This window comes from Diabrotica undecimpunctata, chromosome 1, assembly GCF_040954645.1.
Source record: "Diabrotica undecimpunctata isolate CICGRU chromosome 1, icDiaUnde3, whole genome shotgun sequence".
NCBI classification, from domain to species: Eukaryota; Metazoa; Arthropoda; class Insecta; order Coleoptera; family Chrysomelidae; genus Diabrotica; species Diabrotica undecimpunctata.
The window spans coordinates 24,424,170-24,447,942 of NC_092803.1; the positions used below are offsets into that span (position 1 = coordinate 24,424,170).

Here is a 23,773-nt window from a genome sequence, read left to right on the forward strand (position 1 = left end):
ATTACTGTAATTTAATCCAATAAACATTTCTGAATCTGAATCTGAGAGAATAGACTTTCTTCTTATCTATATTAACTATCTGTTAACAATAATTTTAGAATTATTTTGATCTAGATAAAACATATTCTCGATTAAATATTAGTTGTAGAAAAAGTTTATTATGCAAAAACAACAATTTACATTAGATATCATTGCAAAACATTCAATTTATGAGATTTAAATCTCCACTTCCATTTTATAACTAGTCAGCTACTCCAATAAAATCCGTCGCCTACTTACCTAAATTTCCAAGAATTTCATCGGGAGCCAATTCACGCAACCCCTTTTATGGGTATAGAGCTTAGTACCTGCAAGCGGGAGCCAATTCATGTGCACCCCTGCACATGAACTGGCTCCCGGGGTGAAAGGAGTGAAAGTAAAATAATCAAAAATACCGGAAAAATGTGTCTCCCTTTAATCAAAAATTAACTTTTGCTGGGTTTTTCAAAAATGTGGCAGTTTTTGATAATACCGTGATTCGTTAGATAATGTGATAATGTTTCATTTTCGTCCGGCCACCCGTGTTATAATTTGAATTGTAGTTTAAAACAAATGCTTTTGTGTCTTAGTTTTCTTCATACTCTGTGGCGCACCCAGGGGGGGTTTTGGGGGTTAAACCCCCCCCCCCCACAGGGCATATAAAGTAAAAAATATATAAAGAATAGTAGGAAAATGCAACTTGTCTTCACATACAATACAACAAATCCAAAACGCTAATTGAACGATTAAATGACCACTTTAAATATGTAGAACACAATAATTATTGTATAAATTAATACACAATAATTAATATTCTTTTTCATTATATTTAAATATAGATACCTAATATTAAGCTTATGAAAAAGTAGACAGAACGAGTCTATTGCGAGTAGCATGCGCCTACAGGACTATATCTGCGGCAACCTTGTGGACTATCACGGGTTGTGTTCCTCTGCATGTGTTAGCAGTAGAAAAGAGACATCTCTATGAGAGAAGAGAGCATTTGACAACAGCTATAAAAAAAAAGAAGAAAGGGAAAGATCAATGGAAAGATGGCAAGAAGAGTGGAACAACAAGGCAGCTGTTGCATAGTGGACCAAGATGCTGATCCCGAGCCTAAGGGACTGGGTAAATTGTCTGTTTTAGGGCGTATCTTCATAGGTTCAGAAAGACAGATAGAGATAAATGGCTATACTGCGAATATTCCGACGTTGTTGCTCACACAATGCTGGAGTGTAATAGATATACAGTGGAGAGAAGCACAATGTATAAAGAAATGGGATGGAATAGTGTTTACAATAACATCCGAGCAGTCATTAAAAAGAAAGAAGAAGAAGAGAAACACCAACAGGGCCAACGACAGAGATAAGATCTAATTACTATTTTAATGGAAATAAGTCGCAATTAAAGGTTAAAATAAATTTATTGGCGTCTGAATTTTTGATGTTTGATCTTGCACTGATAACTTGTTTATAGTCCAACAATTAATAGAAAAAATACTAGCGGTTAGTACCGAAGTACATCGACCTAGAAAAGGCGTATGGTACAGTTCCAAGACTTAAATTGTGGCAAGCTTTACAACAACTCGACATTAGTCCATACCTTTTAGGAATAATCACAGAAGTATACAGGCTCTTTACGGAAAAGACGAAGGCATCCTTCTAAATGGTGAAAGAGTAAACAATGTTAGAATGCCGACGACACCATGGTGATAGCAGATAGTTTAGAGGGACTTCAGAGGCTAATGGACAGAATAAACGAGTACAGTCAACAGTACGGACTAAACATTAATACCCACAAAACGAAACAAATGATTATCAGCAAGGAGAATATAAATGGGACTCATCTATACATTAATGGGACGCAGATAGAGCGAGTAAAACAGTATTGCTATAAATAAAGTGCCGCATAGGAAAGGCAAGAACGGTTTTAACAAAATGAGCGCCATCTTCAAAAGTCACAACATATCCCTAGATACAAAAATGAGACATTTGAGATGCTATGTTTCCTCTGTGTTGTTGTACGGAGCGGAGACATGGACGCTTACAGACACCACTATTAAAAAACGTGAAGCATTTGAGATGTGGCTTTATAGAAGAATGCTAAGAATATCATGGACAGCAAGGATCACGAACAAGGAAGTTCTAGAAAAAATGAAGAAGGAACCAGAGATTGTGTTTACGATCAAACGCATAAAATTGCAATATCTGGGACACGTTATGAGAAATCAGCACCGTTACTCCCTACTGCAGTCTATATTGCAAGGTAAAGTCAAAGGTAAGCGTGGACCCGGTAGAAGGAGAATATCATGGCTGCGGAATTTAAAAACATGGTTTAAGAAAACCTCAACGGAGCTGTTTCGAGCCGCAGCGAGCAAGGTCATGATTGCCAATATGATTTCCAACATCCGAAACGGATAGGAACCAGAAGAAGAATACAGGGATAACATTACTTACCTAAAAATCGGAAATAGACTATCAGACCCAATAAAAGTGACTAAAGGACTAAAACAAGAATGCAGAATGGGATAGCAACGATTCCAAAACGAACAAAAAAAGAATAGGGCAAACCAGAAGTACAGACTTCTTTGAGAAGAAGTGCTAGAACATCAAGACAGAAAAGGAAGACCAACGAATCTATAAGAAATTACATGCATGCTACAGAAACGGTCATTGATATAATAGAAAGAAGAGCTTCAAGATGGTTTGGACACCTATTGAGAATGCCTGACGAATGTTGACCCCAAAAACTTCACAAATGGAAGCCCCATGGAAGAAGAAAAAGAGGAAGACCTCGACGCTCATGGAATGAAGGAATTAGAAGAGCGATGGAATCGGGAGGTTTGGAGAAGGAGCCTGCCTTGAACCGGGAGGATTGGCGGAGGAGAACGGGAATACGGCGATAGCCGTCTCCAAAATGTATTGTATTTACAAGTTGGATTAATGTCAAATGTCAATAGACTTATTCTAATCTTCAATTGTGGCTTATTCCCATTAAAATAGTAATTACTTTAAAATGCCACAAGAAAATAGCTTCACAACAATAGATAAGATCTAGATAAGAGAAGGGAGTGTTTCAAAAATGTCGTCAGCTTTACAGCAGCCACTACACTTTCGGAGTACAGTACGTGCGACAGTCAACTGCGCACAACTAAGAGAGGATGGTTTTAGTTGGTAGGCAGGATAATAGATACCTGAATCTTTGGCACTGCTATCTTTAGTACTTTTAATTAAACTAAAACCCAAATTTTAAGGACCCAAAATGGAGGTAGCATAAAAAAATTCAAACCCTCCCCCCCTCAAACAAATTCTGGGTGCGCCACTGTTCATACTTTCTGATTTTCAAGTGCAAACAGCTACAGCTCTTAAGTGTATCTCTACATAATTTTTCTATTAATTTTTTTATGTCACAATGTAAAAATATAGATACGTAAATGTCGTCATTTATGATGATTTTATACAACCGTCCTCAAAACTACAAAACTGATTTACATCTTCCCTATATCATCTACCGACACTAGATACAAGCCGAGATATATGACCTGAGCATAAAACACTTGCGCTAACAATAATACCGGAGCCGTCACTACAACCCATAAATTTTTCAAAATGTAAAGCACGACAAAAAGAAAAGAATAAGCGCATAACTACAACAATACGTGAAAAAGTGCAAGACAATAAAAAGTATCGGGTGTCAAATTGCGTGATTTAAACAGCTCGTGAGTGACTGCTGAATGAAAATAAAACGCGAAAGGACGGTCATTCACTAGAGGCTAGCGATTAGAGGTGGCCGAAATGGTTCCAATACGAGTCCAAATAATATGATTTTTTAAGGACTAAATATAATAGTTTTAATTCACCTACTACATCTTCGGTTCAAATTGGGTTTGATAATCATCTTAGTATATTTTTAACATTGCTAATCTAAAGAGATAATATTGGTGCCTCAATCATTCGAACAAATATTTTAGCTACAAATTTCTTCCCTCTTTCTATTGATCTTTCGAAAACTATGATTTCTTCTTTGAAATGTTACAGTTGAAATAACTGATCTTTTTCCTTTTTCATGACGTGTCGCAAATAGAGGAGTTGTTCTTCTTCTTTTGGTACCTACTCCCTGTGGATGTTGGCAATCACTTTAGTCCATACAACTTTATTGACAGCTGCTCTAAATTAAGGAGTTTTTGCTTTTTAATATTCGGCAACTCTCCGTTCATTTTAGGACATCAACTTTTGGCTCCCCTTCATCAACATTACCTCTTGTCTACTCCACTTGTCTCTGTCCAATCGTATTCCTACAATTTGGTTGTTTTCAGTTGAAGACAATCACTCCATATCAATTTTCTTTTCGCCCTTATATTCACATAGTCTCTATAACCTTTTCTACTGATTATATCTTTTTTATTTCTCAAATTGCATTTAAGTTTTACCAGTTACTTTGTAACGTTTGTCACTTTTGTTAATTTTGTAGTCTATTCATTTTCCTTTGGATCTTTAATTATTATACTCAGACTTTGCCTTTTCTTATTTCATCAAAATATGCTCCGAAGTATTTAAATTTCTTCACCTGATTTATATTAACGCCATTGTTTACCAACACTTGAAATTTAGTGTCGCTGTTTACTAATAGGTTTTCTATTTTCTTCAGACTTATCTTCAATCACCATTTTTTATGGAAAGGAAAGGAAAATATTAATCAACACAATAACGTACCTGGATTAAGACACGAAATATAAAACAGTTTTCAGGAAGAAGAGATAGCCATAAATTCACTCAAAAATAGAAAGTCAAGGACCAGACGAAATAACCATCGAGCTTCGAAAACACGGAGGAGAAATTATAAACCTAGAGATGACAAAACTTATACAAAACTATAATTGCACTGCAAGATACCAAACTCATGGAGAGAAAAGAGACAAAGAAGTCCCCAACAATTATAGAGGTATAAATCTACTGAACACCGCACTTAACCAACCAAAAGTCCTAACCAACAAAATCAATAAACTAACAACTTTATCAGATGAACAACAAGGATTCAGATCCTGAAAATCCTGCGTAGACGCCTTATTTGTACTAAGACAAATCACAGAAAAGGCCATCGAGTTTATAGACCTGACAAAGGCATTCGATCGTATCCAAGTCGAAGACGTCTTACACCTACTGTATAAAAGAAACATACCAATCAATAATATACAAACCATCGAAAACTTCTACTTCCGTAATCGAATACAGGCAAAGATAAATGGAAAACTAATACAGTGTATACCAGTACAAAGCGGAGTCAGACAGGGTGACTCGTTAAGACCACTGCTCTTTAATGTAATAATGGACGAAATAACACAAGCAGTAGGTAAAGGTCATGGTTACAGAATGGGGAACAAAGAAATACAAATATTTTATTATGCAGACGACGTCACATTGATCGCCGAGACAGAAGACGAGCTCCAAATATTAACACACATCTTCAATATAACAGCCAAGAAATATAATATGATAATATCAGCAGAAAAAAACCAAATGTATGACAACATCTAAATACCCACTACGATGTTAAATCGAAATTAATCTAAAATAATAAAGCAGGAAGCAAGGTTTAGATATCTGGTAACAGATATAACTAGTTACGGAGTTGTTGAAGAAGACGTATGACAACAAATTTACATTTTGGAATCATTGATACTAATTCATAAGCTTCAAATAACTTTTTTATATAATAGTGATATTCATTCACACAACACAAGAAATAAGAGGCAGTTTGTAGTATCCTATCGACATTTAGAAATAAGTAGGAAGTCATCTACAATCTGTGGTTTACTACTGTATAATAAACTTCCTCAAAAATTTAAAAACATTCATTCAACTACAGCTTTTAAAAACCAAGTTAAAGAGTACCTAGTGACTATGTGTCCTTATACACTGGGTGAATATTACGAGAGTGTATCTGTGAACGCCCAAACTGCAACATAAACAAATTTAATATTATTTTTCCGTCGACCGTCCATTTATGATCAATTTTAACACCCTCAAAATCATTGATTAATGACCCCTATTAATGAATGATTCTCTATTAATGAACGATTTTATTATAGGCAACACAACATACATTGCTTGCATAAATTAATTAAATGCTCTGTGATTGGCAGTGACCTGTGGTGTAGGCAACCAAACATATACCTATTTATATTCAAACTAAAAAATTAATTTAAAATGAAGTAGCCGCTGTTAGTACTATCTGTCATTGTATGTCATTATTTACTTTATTGTTTAAAATTCTGTGTATTTGAAAAATCAAAGGATGGATATTGACGAAGAGTTTAATTTAACTCCACCAAAATTTAACTTCTTCTATCACAGAATTTACGGAGGTTCAAGAAGACTTAAATATAAATTTGTCAAAATGCTATACAGCAGATCATTTATCAATATCTTTCTTTAATTTTAGTAAATGCACCATTTCGAATATTAATGTTTACTATAATAAAACTACCATTAAGGAAACTTTGAATAAAGTCAATGAAAGCTGAAAAAATTGTTGTTTGTCGTTAAGTAAATAAATATTTAAACTAAGATATCTTTATTTCTGAAAAGTACGGTCGACGGAAAAGTTTTGTAACGAACTCATGAATTATAATACACTTGTTGGTTAAATAACTATTAATTATATTACGCTGTCTATATTGTAGGCTTTGTATATATTTTAATGTTTGAAATATTTTTAATGTATTGTTCCATTTGTTGTAATGTTTTATATTTATAATTTTTACTTTTGACTTGCTATAAACCTTGTTGTAACTTAAAGTCAAATAAATTATCTATCTATCTATATATATTGTTCTGTAGAACTATAGATGAACCATGTTTTTAGTTTGTCTAACCAGAAACCGCGTCTTCCACATCGGTTAGATTTCTCTACAGGCGGTAGTTATGCCATATGTACAATATCTATAGAAGCATGATTGTGATCTTCATTTTTTGTATCGGTATTCTGATATGAATTGATCAGTTTGGATTCTAAGTAGTCATAATATCCACAATTAGCTTCATGTTTTACTCTACGGTCTTGTAGTACAGCTTGATTATATCATTTAATGGTATAGTTTGATTTTTGTCTTGTGAATATGTAGTCTATGCCTGAATTTTTGAGTAAAGTGAGTAAATTGAGTCCGAAGTGTCGATGTGTATGCATTTATGGAAAAAATGGGAGTTTATTATATATAAGTTAAACTAATTTCAGAATTCTATCAATAACTTTCTTCTCGAACTATCACTCATAAATTGCAAACACCTGTTACGACCTTTCATCTTATTGATCGAATGGTTACGATTCTCTCACATATAAAACTGTACTTCTTGATGTACTTTTCCAATTTCGTTATCTGTAATTCCATCCCTGTCCAAAAGTGGATATATTTTTTTAGCTTTTCATTTCATTGACTTTTCTGTTTCGTTTCTAATATCCATCTTCTGTTTAAGATCTTCTGTTTCAGAAAAATATCAAATGCAGAAAGTATTTGATATTTTTTCCCCCTATTCTAACTTGTGCAAAAGACTTACTTACAAACATTATGGAAGGCAATGATCGAGCTCGGCGTACCCAAGAAACTAGCTGCGATAACACAAATGTGTGTAAGTAAGTCTTTTGCACAAGTTAGAATAGGGGGAAAAATATCAAATGCTTTCTGCGTAAATTCTGGACTGAGACAGGGAGATCCGTTGTCCCCGTTGTTGTTTAACCTGGCCTTAGAATATGTCATGCGAAAAATATATCCAAAAATCAAACCAGACATAACTGCTCGAGGAGCAAAAATCATACTCGCCTTTGCCGATGACGTAGACGCAGTAGCACAATCAACATTAGAAATTAAGGATATTTTCTCGAGCTTTGAAGAAGCTGCATTAAACATCGGTCTAAAAATAAATGAAGACAAAACAAAATACATGGTCGTCTCAAAACAAGAACGACGTCGAATAAGGCAAAACATTACTATAAATGATCATAACTTCGAAGTGGTTAAAGAATTTAAATATCTATGAGCAACAATCACAAATGACAACAAATTAGAGCGAGAAGTTGAAACGAGAATAATGGCAGGAAACAGATCTTTCTTTGCAATGCAACATCTAATGAAGTCAAAACTTCTTTCACGAGATACAAAAATCCGGATATATAAGACCATAATACGACCAGCAGTCGCGTATGGAAGCGAAACATGGACGCTAACAAAAAGAGAAATAAATAAATTGCTGGTGTGGGGACGTAAAATTCTTCGAATGATATATGGCCCTTGCAGAGACAGCGTGACAAACGAATGGAGGGGCAGATACAATAACGAGCTAAAGTCCCTATTCGGAAAAGAAAATCTAGTCAGATATATAAAGGCCAATAGACTCAGATGGACAGGGCATGTGATACACAGTAACGACAATTGTCTTATAAATAACGTGTTCTGGGAAAGGCCAGAGGGTAGAAGGTCTGTAGGGCGGCCTAGAAAAAGGTGAAAAGATGCAGTCAAAGAAGATCTAGAGACAATGGGAGTGCGACATTGGGAATTACTGGCACAGGACCGACAAACATGGAAGGCAATAATAAACGCGGCAAAGATTCACGAAGAGTTGAACTCACCTTATAGCTCCTCTCATCAGCTACATGACGTGCTACCATTTTATAATCGCCGTAACAGGTATGATAGAAACGCAGCGACGTGACGTTTGATGTCGCCTTTCTTTTTTACGTTATAGTAAGATAAGCATTTTAGTTAAGAAGCAATTCGTTAATAGAGTTTTTGTCGTAATTTTATTATTTTTATTAGTGATGTGCGTCCGTTGGACAATGTGGTTCAATATATTGTGTCCGATAACAACACTGATTTTGTAGAAAGTGCCAGTGCTAGTGCCGGACGGTGTGAATGTAATTCCTGGAAAAAGTAACCGTAAAGAAGATTCGAATGCATTTAAATGCACAGCAAGTATGTTTTGATGTGTACAAAAATCTGCATAAGAAATTCGGCTTGGATGAAAAACTGTTGGTATAAGCAACTGCTGATTGAACACAAATTCCACTTTCAACTGTATACATAATAGTTAAAATCATTGCAAGAACTGATGTGACTACAAATTTTTAAGACCTATAGATGCTCCAATTATAAAAATGATTGAAAACCACTATATATGATTGCTACAGAAGTACTGAAATACCTACAGTAGAAATATTAAGAAAGACATCGGAAATAACCGGTCGAAACATAAATTGCTGTGAAAAAACTCTTTAAAATTGGATAAAAAATGGGCTTTAAATTTGAAACAACAAATAAACGCCAAGTAGTGATTGAAAGCCAAAGAATAGTAAACAGACGTAATATATACCTAGAACAAATGACTAATTATAGGTAAGAAAGTAGGCGTATTTACTATTTAGAGGAAACTTAGTATGATACCCACGAAATAGTTAAGAAAGGAAAGACGGATGGTTTAAACATGTGCATATAAAAAATGCATGCAAATAATGGGAGGCGGTTAATTATTGTACATTGCAGAGGCAGTCAGTGATGAGTTCCGAATGCTTTAAAATTATGTGGGAAAAATAAAGGATTTTAACCTTGAGTACCACAAGAGTATGTAAGCTGATATGATTAAAAATTGGTTTGAAAACTCACAGATCTCCAACTTGGAGACAGATAGTGTAATATTGCTTGAGAACGCTTCATATTATTTCCAGCAACTCACTAAGATACTATATACATCTTCTTTCTTAAAAAAAAGCTGAACTGCAAAGCTTTTTAATGGAAAATGAGCAATAATGGTGGAAATAAATTTATTATTGAAGTGAATGATGATAGTGACGTAGAAAATACGAAAGACTGAGAAAATTAATTAAGTATATACATATTTTAAGTGATTCCTTGTTAATTGTTGTTATTAATATTCGGACAAATTATAAGTGTTCTATTTAATAGACTATCTTTTTAAAAAAGTTGGCATGCTTGCATTTTTTGCTGAATTTTAAAAGTTTTGAACTGTATACTTACGTTAATGTTACCGGAAATCACAATAGACGAAATAAAACTAGCCCTAAGAGAAGCTAAGAATAACAAATCTCCAGGCGAAGATTGTGTAGTTACTGATGCAATCAAAATCGAAGGCACTTGCCTACTTAAGAAAATAAAAAACCTAAAAAGGTTTGACATGTATCTTTTGGACCCGACAAATGGCACAATGCTGAGGTAATTCTATTGTACAAAAAAGAAGATCCCATGAATTAGAAAACTACAGACCTATAAGTCTTCTTAGTCACTTATACAAACTCCTTACAAGAATCGTAACGAATCGTCTTGAGAAAAAACTTGATTTCTACAGAGTATTAAAACGGTAATAGAAAAGACTATCGAATACAATCGACTACTCGTTCTGGCTTTTGTAGATTTCCATAAAGCCTTTGACATGGTAAAATTTGACAAAATCCTGGAAGCACTACAAGCATGCCGCATTGACCACCGATATACAAGGTTAATTTATAATACATACAAGAACGCAACTATGTCGATGAAACTACATAAAAACACAGATCATATCCCAGTCGGCAAAGGAGTCCGACAGGATGATACCTTAAAGCCTAAACTGTTTATCGCAGTACTAGAATATGCTTGTAAAAAACCTAACTGGGAAGAGAAGGGCCTGAACATTGACGGTAGAAGATTAACAAATTTGAAATTCGCAGACGATATAGTTTTGTTCTCGGACAACCTCAAGGATATATGTACAATGCTACATGAACTTCACTTAGTGCGTGCCAGTGTGGGTCTTAAAATAAACATCTCCAAAACAACATTCATGACAAACCTAGTACGTAGCGGAAATATCAATATTGGAGACAACGAAGTAAAGCTGGTAGAAAAATATATATACCTTGGACACGAAATAAAGATTACAAGAGACAACCAAACACGCGAACTACGAAGAAGAATAGGCCTAGCATGGGCAGCGTATGGAGAACTCAAAGACATCTTTACAAGCGACATACAAATTTCTTCAAAACCTAAAATATTTGACCAATGTGTGTTGCCTTTGATGACCTATGGTGCCGAAACTTTGACATTGACAGCTATAACCTCTAAAACACTGCAAATAGCTCAGAGGGAAAATGGAAAGGTCAACGCTTCGTGACCGAGTTAGAAATGAAGACTTAAGAAGAAGAACAGGAGTTACCGATGTAGTTTCTCGAATTGACACATTGAAATGGAACGAGGCCGGACACGTCGCCCGAATCAGTAATGAAAGGTGGACGAAGAGATTGTTTGAGTGGAACCCGAGGTTAGACAGAAGACCCCCTACTAGTTGGACTGACGATCTCAAGAAAATGTCAAGAAATTTAATGAAAAGTGCTCAAGATAGAGCGCAATGGACTAAAATGAGGGAGGCCTATGTCCAGCAGTGGACGCAAAGGGCTGGGTGATATTGATGATAAATTACGTAAGCTATTCTACATCAGTTATCAATGCAAGCATGTGGTAAGAGATCCCTATAAGGTGAAATGTAAATAAAAAATGATAAAAATTAATTTTATCACATACGATATGTCCTGCTTTAACGGTATATGTCTACTTAAAAAAATATTTTTATTTTCATATTTAATTACCAGAACAACCAGCCGTCAAACTATATCTTAAAGCAGAACTATCAAAACCTCTAAATCTAAGAATTCTATTATATATATTACGGCAACTACACGTCATTCTCGTAGTGGTTTCACGGCACGCTATGTCTTAGAGGAAAGAAGAGTAAAATTTTGATGGCAAAGCAAAGAAAAACCATTAAATACACACATAAATGACTAATGAGAAAGTGGTCTAAAATATTGATTCGCAACAAAAACTTAACATATTATGATGGAGAAAAATATAATGGCTGCATAATTAGATTGTTAATTAGAGCCAATTGCCAAGACGTTAATGAGATTGTACATATTAGATTGTCAACTATAGTCCATCTAGAAAGTATCCGGAAAAAAGAAAGCAGAATTATAATTTTACGGTATTTATTTCTATCACTTGAAATATAAAATTTCAACAAATAATTCATCTCTTCCATAAGACCGATCATGACATATGGCATTCTTCTTCTTCAAGTGCCATCTCCGCGACGGAGGTCGGCAATCATCATAGCTATTCGAACTTTTGAGACGGCTGCTCTGAAAAGTTCATTTGATGTACATCCGTACCACTCTCTCAGGTTGCGCAGCCATGACATTCTACGCCTCCCTATGCTTCTCTTTCCTTGGATCTTTCCCTGCATGATCAGTTAGAGCAAGGTGTATTTCTCTCCACGTGTAATATGTCCGAGATATTCCAATTTTTTTGTTTTTATTGAATTTAAAATTTCCATTTCTTTGTTCATCCTTCTCAGAACCTCTTTGTTTGTGACGTGTTCTGTCCATGATATTTTCAGAATTCTTCTGTACACCCACAGCTCAAATGATTCCAGTTTTTTCATTGATGTAGCATTCAAGGTCCAAGATTCCATTCCATAAAATAAGGTCGAAAAAACATAGCACCTCGCCATGCCAAACATATGGCATAGAAGTGCGCAAAGATACCAACAAAACGAAACAGATGCTAAGGGTTGCGGAAATGAAAACCCTAAGAACAATAGTGGGCAAAACAAGAAGAGACAGGGTGAGAACTACAAATATCAGAGAGCAGTGCAAAATTCAAGATATTGTAAGATGGGAAAGGCAGCGTAAGAGGATGTCATACAATCATGTAAGACGAGTGGATGAGAATAGACTCCCAAAAATTGCCCTAAAAAACAACCCGCCCGGTTCAAGACCTCCTGGAAGAGCACCTAAAAGATGGAGGGATAGTTGGCAATCTACCTCCCAGGAAATTAACCAGGGGCAGCTTCAAAATTAAACAGATCGAAAGATCTCCAAGAAGTAGAAGAAGAATAATTCATCTTATTTACTTATACAACCTCCATTTAAATCTAAACACTTAACTAAACGTCCAGGTACACCCGAAACTAAGTCAAGGCCATAATTTTCGGTAATGATGTTCCAGGCCTGTAAAACTGACCGAATCAAACCTTTATCTCGTGGCGCTGCTCGTTCCACTTCAATCTTCATCAGTCCCCATATGTTTTCAATGGGGCTAAGATCTAAAGATCTGAAAACGCCACCCCTCTGCATATAAAACATGAGCTGTTTCAACAAGAAAACCATTTAGGATGTCACAATATTTCGCACTATCAACAGTACCATTAACTATACAGAGAGGTGTAGCATCACGCTGAGATATTGCTCCCCAAACCATTATTTTAGTGGGAAATTTTGAAATTTGAACGGTAACATTTTCTCTTGATAGGACTTTTAGACAACTTGCACCAAGCTGGACACAACTTTCATCAGATATAATGACATTATTAAAATTATCTTCTCGATGATAAAATGAAGTAAGTGAAAGATTTGGACTTCTTTGGACAAGTAAATATAACAAAAACTAAATTTATGATCATCAGCAAAAATAAAGTTAGAGACGCTCAACTACTTATCAATAATACACCAGTGGACCGAGTAAAACAGTATAACTATCTTGGAACAACAGTAAATGAACAATGGGATCACTCACAGGAAATAAAATGTAGAATAGAGAAGACTAGGAGTGCATTCAATAACGTGGCCAAACTCTTTAAAAGCCACAATCTTAATCTGGAGATAAAAGTAAGGCTCCTACGATGTTATATCTTCTCAATATTGTATTACGGAGTTGAATCCTGGACACTAACTGAAGCAATGGAGAAAAAACTTGAAGCCTTCGAGATGTGGCTGTACAGGCGAATTCTAAGGATATCATGGACAGACAAGATAACCAACGAGACCGTATTACGAAGAGTGGGCAAAGAAAGAGAGGTGATGTATACCATTAAAAGGAGAAAGTTGGAATATCTCGGACAAATAATGAGAAACAGCACTAAATACAGATTACTGAAGGTAATCCTACAGGGTAAAGTATTCGGAAAGCGAGGAATTGGGAGAAGGAGAATATCATGGTTGAAGAACCTGAGGAAATGGTTCTCCACAACAACAACGAATCTATTTAAAGCATCAGTCAATAAAATAATTATAGGCAGAATGATTGCCAATATTCGGAACGAATAGGCACTGAAAGAAGAAGAAGATCTTCTCGAAAACGTTGACAAAAATCTATTCTTCGTTTCCTTTGCAGAAGTGCCATTGTAGGGATTTTTTTTGGATTTCTTGATATGTAGCCTTGCTTTTTCAGTGACATGCGGACAGTTTCTGGGCACACTTTTATTCTTCGTTGATTTCTAAATCTGTTCGCTAATTTTCGAAACCCTAGGCGCGGATTTTGTCGCTCTAAAACCACTAAAGCATTTAAATTGTTTCCGCGAGTCTTACGCGGTCTACCCGAAACTGGTCTATGTCTAATATATATGCCATTTTTTATCCTCTTTGTTGTCTCATACACTGCACTTTTTCCGAGTTCAGTCAATTGTACTAATTTTTTAACGTTTCGGACACCCTTTCTATACAAATATTCTACCACTTTTCTTTTTTCTACTTGCGATATTATTTCACAAATCTTAAGTCTGTTTACAAACAACAATATTTGACAGATGGTGTTGTCATGCGATTTTGTCCATAACCTACTATCGGCACAACCTACTTGATGCATTACTTTTGTCTTAAAATGTTACAAAAAGGAAATCTTCTAAGGTTAAATTTTATTATGATATCATCAAAATTAATTATCAATCATTATGAAAATCATTATGCAACCAAAAAGTGTTCAATTTTTAATATAACTAAGCCGCTACTATGTGATCATGAAGTCATGTTAGGGACGCTTGCGCGACTTGAAAACAAAACTAGATCTGAGCCAGAAGGTTTTATGGAAGATGAATATAAAAGATTGGTTATGCTTGAATTATTTGCAAAGTCATCGACTGTTTTACATAGTATATATTATAGTTAGTTACTCAATGTGTAAGTAACACATTCTAAAATAACAAATATTTCCTAAATATTCGTTCCTTTTACGTGACCAATAACCTACTCTTACATCTCTACTATAGAATCTGAGTAGACTACATGAATGACTAAATCGCAGCGACTCAAAAATTCTTTTCATTCGCACCAGAGCATTTCTATTCAGTTCAGATGATTGCGCCTACACCGCGAACGTTGAGCCTGTCTGATGACTCTGCGAGGGGCGACACGATCTATCTGTATAATCAGTACCGTGGGGTGTTGAGACCCACCACATTCCAGTGATTTTTTCTCCAGAATCTTTACATCTCAACATTGTAAATTAAGATAGTACTTGTTTAAATCTCAGTTAGCGACAAGATTCTGTTCAAAATAGTACAGCCATTACTCTTGTTATTTTCGAATTATCTTTATTTGACGAAAAATGTTTCAATTTGTAGAATCGTTTGCGTGAAAATAGAAAGGGAACAATTGTTAATTTTCGACAATAGATTAATTGAGAAATTGATATGTTAAGTATAAAATACGTACCCATACAGTTTGTTGCAGCATCAGGGCATCAAAATACCATTCAGGTAACAAGAAGTATTAGACGTACTATCAACATCTGAAAAAAAAAAACAGTTTTTTGTTTATTAATGCCATTTTTGGTACTACTAGATGTCTTTTAATATCCAGTTATTAACTGTTTAAGGTTTCTCCAATTTAAAGAATATATTCAACACAATCGAAAAGGATTTTTTTGCATTATTATTAAAGATATTGACTATATTGTTTATTTCCTAACCGTGAAAAGAAATATAGAAATTTTTTAATTCCTGGATTTGTCAGTCTGTTATAACTAACACACTTAATTATTGCTTTTATTATCCAGAGGTGCAGGGATGTCAACTGTGATGTATATATTTGTTTTATCGACTACAAAAAGGCATTTGATAGAGTAAAACATGAAAAATTCATATCCATCTTGAAAGAAGCGGGATTGGATGAAAAGACTTGCGAATTACATATTTATAATTTATATTACAACCAAACTGCCAACATTAAAGTGGATGGCCAGTTGACAGAGACAATCTCCATAGGCAGAGGAGTAAGACAAGGATGCATTCTGTCTTCAGTTATTGTTGTTATACTCTAGACTTAAATCAAGAAAAGTAATTTTGTAGTTTTCTTCTAATTCTAATCTGAATTATTATTACCTGATACTACCTAATTGATTTATTTACATAATCTTTTTGTATTATCAGTATGTGTTCGAACTGAATTTATCCAAGGTCCAAGCTTTTGAATTTTTTATTTTGCCGCATTCATATTATAATTTTTTCAGTAGTACCAAATTTTCCATTGTTATAATACGTTCTATCTGGTGTATCTAGATGGAGTGAATACATAAGAGAATTGTTTGAGGACAACAGAAATAACATTGTTCGGGTAAATGGTGAAACAGGACCTGAAATCCTAAAATGTGAAGTAGAAGCGGCACTTAGAAATACCAAAACTGGAAAGGCAAATGGACCTGATGAGGTTCCTACTGAATTGCTAAAGCTCTTAAATAATGACTTAATAGGTATAATATTGCACTTATTTAACACAATATACAAAACTGGTATTATACCTCAGGAGTGGCTGTTGTCTACATTCGTTACACTGCCAAAGAATTCCAATGCAAAAGAATGCTCAGAACACCGAACAATATCTTTAATGAGCCATCTACTAAAGCTATTTCTAAAAGTCATCCACAACCGAGTTTATCAAAAGTTGGATTCAGATATTAGTGATACACAGATGGGGTTCAGAAAGGGATTAGGAACTCGATAAGCTCTCTTTGGTTTGAATGTTCTTACACAAAGATGCCTAGACGTTAATGAGGAAGTACATGCATGTTTTATCGATTTTGAAAAAGTGTTTGACAGAGTACGCCATGATAAGCTAAAAGACATTCTTGAAAGAAAAGACATAGATAGTAAAGATCTGCGAATTATTCTCAATCTATATTGGAATCAGAAAGCTAACATTAAAATAGAAAATGAGATATCACAAGCAATAGAAATACGTAGAAGGAGTACGACAGGCATGCATTTTGTCACCGCTGCTATTTAATGTTTATAGTGAAAGCATCTGCCAGGAAACCCTTTTGCAAGCAAACGAAGGAATCGTAATAAATGGAGAGGTTGTAAATAATATTCGATACGCAGACGACACTGTACTAGTTGCAAGTAGAAGAATTACAACGATTACTCACAAATATAAATAGTGCCTGCAACAATTATATCATAAGTATCAATATCAATGAGAAGGACACAACGAAAGATGGAGAGATCAATGCTTGGAATAAGCTTAAGAAATAGAATAAGAAACGAGGAAGTTCGTAGACGAACCGGAGTGGAAGACATTATCGAACATATTACAAGGCAAAAATGGAGATGGGCAGGACATGTTGCAAGAATGAAAGACGACAGTTGGACAAAAAAATTGCTTGAGTGGAGACCACGGGCTGACAAGCGAAGCCGAGGAAGACAACAAACGCGATGGACCGACGACCTCAAAAGAATCGTGACCAATTGGATAGCAGAGGCGCAGAACAGAAGCAGATAGAAAAGTCTAGAGGAGGCCTATGTTCAACAATGGATAACTCAGGGCTGATTGATGATGATGATGATGATCAATATCAAAAAGACTAAGTATATGGTCTTCAGTAAGAACATGACACAACCAACACATATTAGTATAAACGGCATTCAAATTGAAAATTAGTATAAACAGCATTCAAATTGAAAAAGTATCAAGTTACAAATACTTGGGTACTTCAATAAACGAAACTGGAGACCAAAACAATAAAATAAAAAGACGTATCAAAATTGCCAGGGCCACTTCCATAAAGATGAGGAAATTCTTCTGCAACAGAGATATAAGCATCCCTCTAGGCCTGGACTCTCAAGCAGAATAATATAAAAAATATTGAAAGTTTCGAGATGTGGTGCTACCGTCGAATGCTGAAGATAAGTTGGGTTGAAAGAGTCACAAGTTTTGAAGTAATGCGAAGGATAGGAAAAGACCCATAAATTTTGTCAACGATCAAACGAAGAAAACTCGAATATTTGGGTCACGTGATGAGAGGACATAAATACGCATTACTTCAAAATATAATGCAAGGAAAAATAGAAGGAAAACGGAATCCAGGCTGTAGAAGAATGTCATGACTGCGTAATTTGAGAGAGTGGTTTGGCTGTACCACTAATGAACTCTTTCCAATCTCTGATAGGAGTGGTACAAGAAGAAGAAGAAGGTGTATCTAGAATCTACGTAATGTCATATGAGACCCTTTTTTCTTTTTATTTCTATTACTTGTTGTTTTTGCGTTCTAAAGATCCTTTCAATGATACTACCCAAATTTTTCAAGTCTCATAAAAAATGTTGGTATAAATTAGTTTTCTAGACATTTTTTACTTAAGAATCTTTCTTCTTCTTCTTCTTTCTCTTTATAAGCAATTCTGCTTGTTCATTGGCGGATTAATACCTCTATGGAAGGTTGTCACTCCATCGTTTGTGCGGTCGTCGGATACTTCTTTTGACGATTGGTGACTTATTTCTTGCTATTTTGACGACGCGAGTGTCCTCCATTCTGCTTATGTGGTTATTCTATTCTTTTTTTTTATTTTGTGTCCATTCATTTGTACATTGTACGTTAAATTTTCTTTTGATGTCTTCACTTCTCTTTCGATCTCTCAGCGTATTTCCTGTAATGCTTCTCTAGTACACTCATTTGCTGGCTACTATTGTTTAAGTTTTCTTAGGTAAGATTGTCATATTAAATTCTTTTGCTCTTATGTTAAACCTGTGGACCAGTCTTTTGCAGAGTATCTTCATCTTGGGCTATCAATATTGCGTCGTCTGCATAATAGAGCATTTTCATTTCTATGTTTCCTATTCTGTATTCTCTTTCTATGTTAACGCTTTTGATGATTTCATCCATGATTAAATTGAAAAGCATGGGGCTCAATGAGTCCCCTTGTCTTATTCCGCTGCTTATTTCTATAGGTTCTGTAAGTTATCCATACATTCTGACTTTTATTTTGTTGTTTTGGTAGATGTTTTTGATAGTTTTTATAATATTTAGGGCAATTTCTTTATTATACGCAAGATGGATTACTTCTTTGAGTCTTACTCTGTCAAACGTTTTCTTTAGGTCAATCAGACACAGAAATGCTGGTCTATTATATTCTAGTGATTTCTCAGTAATTTGCTTTATATCGAATATTGCATCTGTACACGATCTTCTGTACACTATTAGTACTTGTAAAATTTTAGTTATAAGTTTTAGGGTAGTATTTAACTAGTTTATACCTCTGTAGTTTTGTGGTTGTTTTTATCTCCTTTTTTGAGTATTAGAATTAGTTCACTCGTTCTACATTCTTTCGGTATTTTATTGTGTTTTATAATTTTATCAATTAATGTTGTTCATTGTATTTCTGCTCCACAATATTTCAGTAATTCGATTGGTATCCCGTCTTTACATGCTGCTTTTCTGTTTTCAGCTTTTCAAGTATTTTACGAACTTCCTGTACATTTATATTAAGTTCTTCATTTGTGGTAATTTCTGGTGTTTCCGTTTCTAGCGGCGTTTGTTCTTCTTCTGGATAAAGCTTTTTTAGGTAATCAATGCCCGTATCCTTTTCTATGTGCTTTGGTTCTATTAGTTCGTTTACCTCCGTTCTTTGACCTCTTATGAAGCGCCATATTTCCTTTTCCAGACCCCAAAAATCATATTCCATTTCTGTCGAAAAGTGTTCCCAGTGATCATTTTTTATTTTTCTTACTAGTGCATGTGTTTCGTTTCTAATTGTCTTGTAATTATGTTATGCCTCTTGTGTTTTGGTTGACATGTATTTCAGGTAAGCTTTTTCATTTTCTTTACATTTTTCTTTCACTTCTGTAGAAAACCATGGAGTCCTTCGCCTTGGGAACGATTTATTTTTATTTATATTTCTTTTACCAAGAACTTCCTTGGTCAAGGCTAACATATTAGACTTAATTTTTGCCCAGCTTTCTTCGACTCCACCACTTTCTGTGATATATGTGTTTCTGCTTTTTTCGGTATTCTATTTTGGAATAGGTATCTTGTGGAGTCATCCTGTAAGCTTTCGACTTTTATCTTTGTGGTGTATTACGGTGTTTTGTTATCACATATATGTCCAAAATTTGAGAGGGGTATAACTCTCTATTCGACAGAATATACTCTATCATAGATCTTTTTCCTCTACTGTTTTCAAAAGTGTATTTGTAATGTTTTTTGTAAGGGAAAAATGTATTATTAATATGTATTTCGTTTATGCTGCAGAGGTCCGTCAGAAGGTCTCCATTTTCATTTCTGATATTGTCATTATATCGCTGTTTTATTCCTGGAACTATATCATTGCCAACACGGGCGTTAAAATCACCCATAATGATTATATATTCATCATTTGGGATCTCGTTTATTATAAGAATATTTCTGAATACTGAAATTTTCATCGTTTCGATTCCTCCTAGACTATAAACGTATTAACAAGACAAAAATAATATTTCCGATGGGTCAATACAAAAGATTTTTATGAGTGTACCTGAAGACAAATACACGGAACTTCCGGTACTTAATTTACTAAAAGTCGACAGTCCCGTCAAATAGTCTGTAAAACAGTTTTATTTCATCTTAAAAGCTTTTAAAATATTAATTGAAAATACGATTATGACTAAATTCCATTACAGGTACTTCACCGTACGGTACTTCCTATTTTACTTGAATGGAGATGATTTTGTAAGTAGAATTAAATAGAATTTTATTTTAATATAGTTGTTATTTTTGATAAGTTAAAAGATCGTTACAAAATAGGAAATATTCCACTACATTATGTACAATTTACAGATAAAGTAAACAAACATTATATCGAAAATGAATGGGATTGTGATAAAAGAGTTTGTGAATTTAGTGTTATATTTATGTGTTACGGTTACGCGAATATCGTTTTATAACACTGGAATTACTAGATGGAGTTAGAATTATCCAAGCATAGGGAATAAAGCTACCATATTCGTGAATATTTTGTTGTATTCTGGATTTATCCACTATTTAACTGGGAATAAGCCACAATTAAAGGTTAAAATACGTTTATTGACGTTTCAATTTCCACTTCGGAAATCGTTCTCAAAATACAAACATTAGTAAATTAAACAAATTTTGTTTTTTGTTACTTAGTGAAAAATTCTTCTAATAATTTAATTTTATCTGACTCATCTATATTGACAATTCAGACATACATTATACATTTTAAAGTAGACGACTTTAAAATGATATTGCCAATATTGTTGAGTTGCGTTCCTGGGACGACTTTACTTATAAGATAGTTCATTCGATTACATGAAATCAACTTTAACTTGAGAATATCCGTCAGAAAAGATCATAACATGTAATTCGTCTTTAAAAAGACAAATATATGCCATGATGACAGTAAAATTCTCCTGTTAGTGATTCCATAGTAAATTATGAGGGAAAAACCAGGAAAAAAACCTCATAATACTATCCCGACATGGTAAGTATTTGATCTTGTATTTATTTTACCTTCAATAAATACCAAATTCCGATTTTATATGTTTGTTATTTAAAAAATATAAATGATGCATTCTCTATATGTTACTGACTTACCAATACTGGTATTTTCTTTTTAATAACTTCCTCTTTCAATATGGGTAACCAGATCCTACTACATTCTGCCGAGGAATTCGCGACACAATTGGTCTCATTTAGCATAATTAGAGCCGCTTCTTTGATTTTTCTCTTTTTACCATCCGTTTCTTTTAGGACTATATTTGAATCATTCCATTGAACCCTATGTTCATTATCCCATGCATGTTTACATATTTGAGATCTATCAAATTCTCTATTTTTAATGATATATATAGAGAATGCATCATTTATATTTTTTAAATAACAAACATATAAAATCGGAATTTGGTATTTATTGAAGGTAAAATAAATACAAGATCAAATACTTACCATGTCGGGATAGTATTATGAGGTTTTTTTCCTGGTTTTTCCCTCATAATTTACTATGGAATCACTAACAGGAGAATTTTACTGTCATCATGGCATATATTTGTCTTTTTAAAGACGAATTACATGTTATGATCTTTTCTGACGGATATTCTCAAGTTAAAGTTGATTTCATGTAATCGAATGAACTATCTTATAAGTAAAGTCGTCCCAGGAACGCAACTCAACAATATTGGCAATATCATTTTAAAGTCGTCTACTTTAAAATGTATAATGTATGTCTGAATTGTCAATATAGATGAGTCAGATAAAATTAAATTATTAGAAGAATTTTTCACTAAGTAACAAAAAACAAAATTTGTTTAATTTACTAATGTTTGTATTTTGAGAACGATTTCCGAAGTGGAAATTGAAACGTCAATAAACGTATTTTAACCTTTAATTGTGGCTTATTCCCAGTTAAATAGTAATTAATTTAAAATGTCACAAGAAAATAGCTTCAGAACAATATGGATTTATCCAGTTAATACTATATTACCATATTTAAATAAATAACCGTTTCTAATTTTGAGTCAAAATGAATAGGATTTTTAAGTTTTAAAATGATTTGAAATAAGTTTAATTTCTATCGCTTCGTAAAAGTGCCAAGAAAAACAATTAATGACGATTGTCCGTGCACGGCCTGATAATATAAAACAATAAACATTTTATCTTTAACACTAAACAACAATTACCTCCAAAAGTATTAATTTTAGGTTTAGAGAACCCAATACTATTTTAAAAACAACCTTTTTCTTTTTTTATCAAAATTATAACATACAGGGTGTTTTATTTAAAATTATTGATTTACTATAGTTTGAAGTTTAAATAAATGGCGTATCATTCGTGAACACCCTGTATTTAGAAATTCAATCTCAATGTATAGTCCTGAAAGAACGTTACCTATTATTTGTGTGCAAAAGTTCTCAAGACATTATGTTGGTAAATAGATGAGCTATTAACTTTGAAAAGTTTGTCTCTATTTGTCAAAATTTTTGAAAAAAATTGAATATCTCAAAAAATATGAAGTTTTGGTCTATGGTACCTTGTACAAATTTTATTCAGAATTTTACGTAGAATTTAAAAATACTATAATATAGGGTATTCTATATAAAATATGTAACAAAGTTACTATTCACTTCCGGTATAAAAGGAAGTGGAATGTCTGTCAAAATACACCCAAGGACAAAAATATCGAATATTTTGGAATTTTTTAATTTTTTTTATATAGTCACTATTGTTTCAAAATAATTTTAAATTACTGATGATACTCATTGCTAATGGGTATCATCAGAACTAATTGCAATTGTAACTAAGCTTGTGGACAGTTGTTTACATCAGGGCAAAGTCCCTAAGAGCTGGAACAACTCTAAAGTAATCTTATTACACAAGAAAGGTGATAGTTGAAAATTGGAAAACTACAGACCCATCAGCCTACTGTCACACCTGTTTAAAATACTCACCAAAGTCATAACTACTCGACTAACAAGGAAATTAGACGAATACCAACCATATGAACAGACAGGTTTTAGAAAAGACTATTCAACTTCCGATCACCTGTTAACCACAAAAATATTAATAGAAAAATGTAACGAATACAAGTTTCCAGTTTTCCTAGCATTTGTAGACTACGAAAAAGCTTTCGATACCATAGAACATACGGCCGTAATAAACGCAATGCAAAATTGT

The 23,773-nt window shown here is 33.9% G+C and overlaps 1 protein-coding gene across 1 annotated transcript in view; it reads right to left on the reverse strand.

Moving 5' to 3' along the window:
* The window catches only part of LOC140446554 (uncharacterized), a 432,060-nt gene that overhangs the window by 210,089 nt on the left and 198,198 nt on the right, over positions 1–23,773 (reverse strand). Inside the window, exon 2 of the mRNA XM_072539120.1 lies at positions 15,550–15,625. The gene's annotated coding sequence lies outside the window, so the exon portion shown is untranslated. The remainder of the gene's footprint in view (positions 1–15,549; positions 15,626–23,773) is intronic.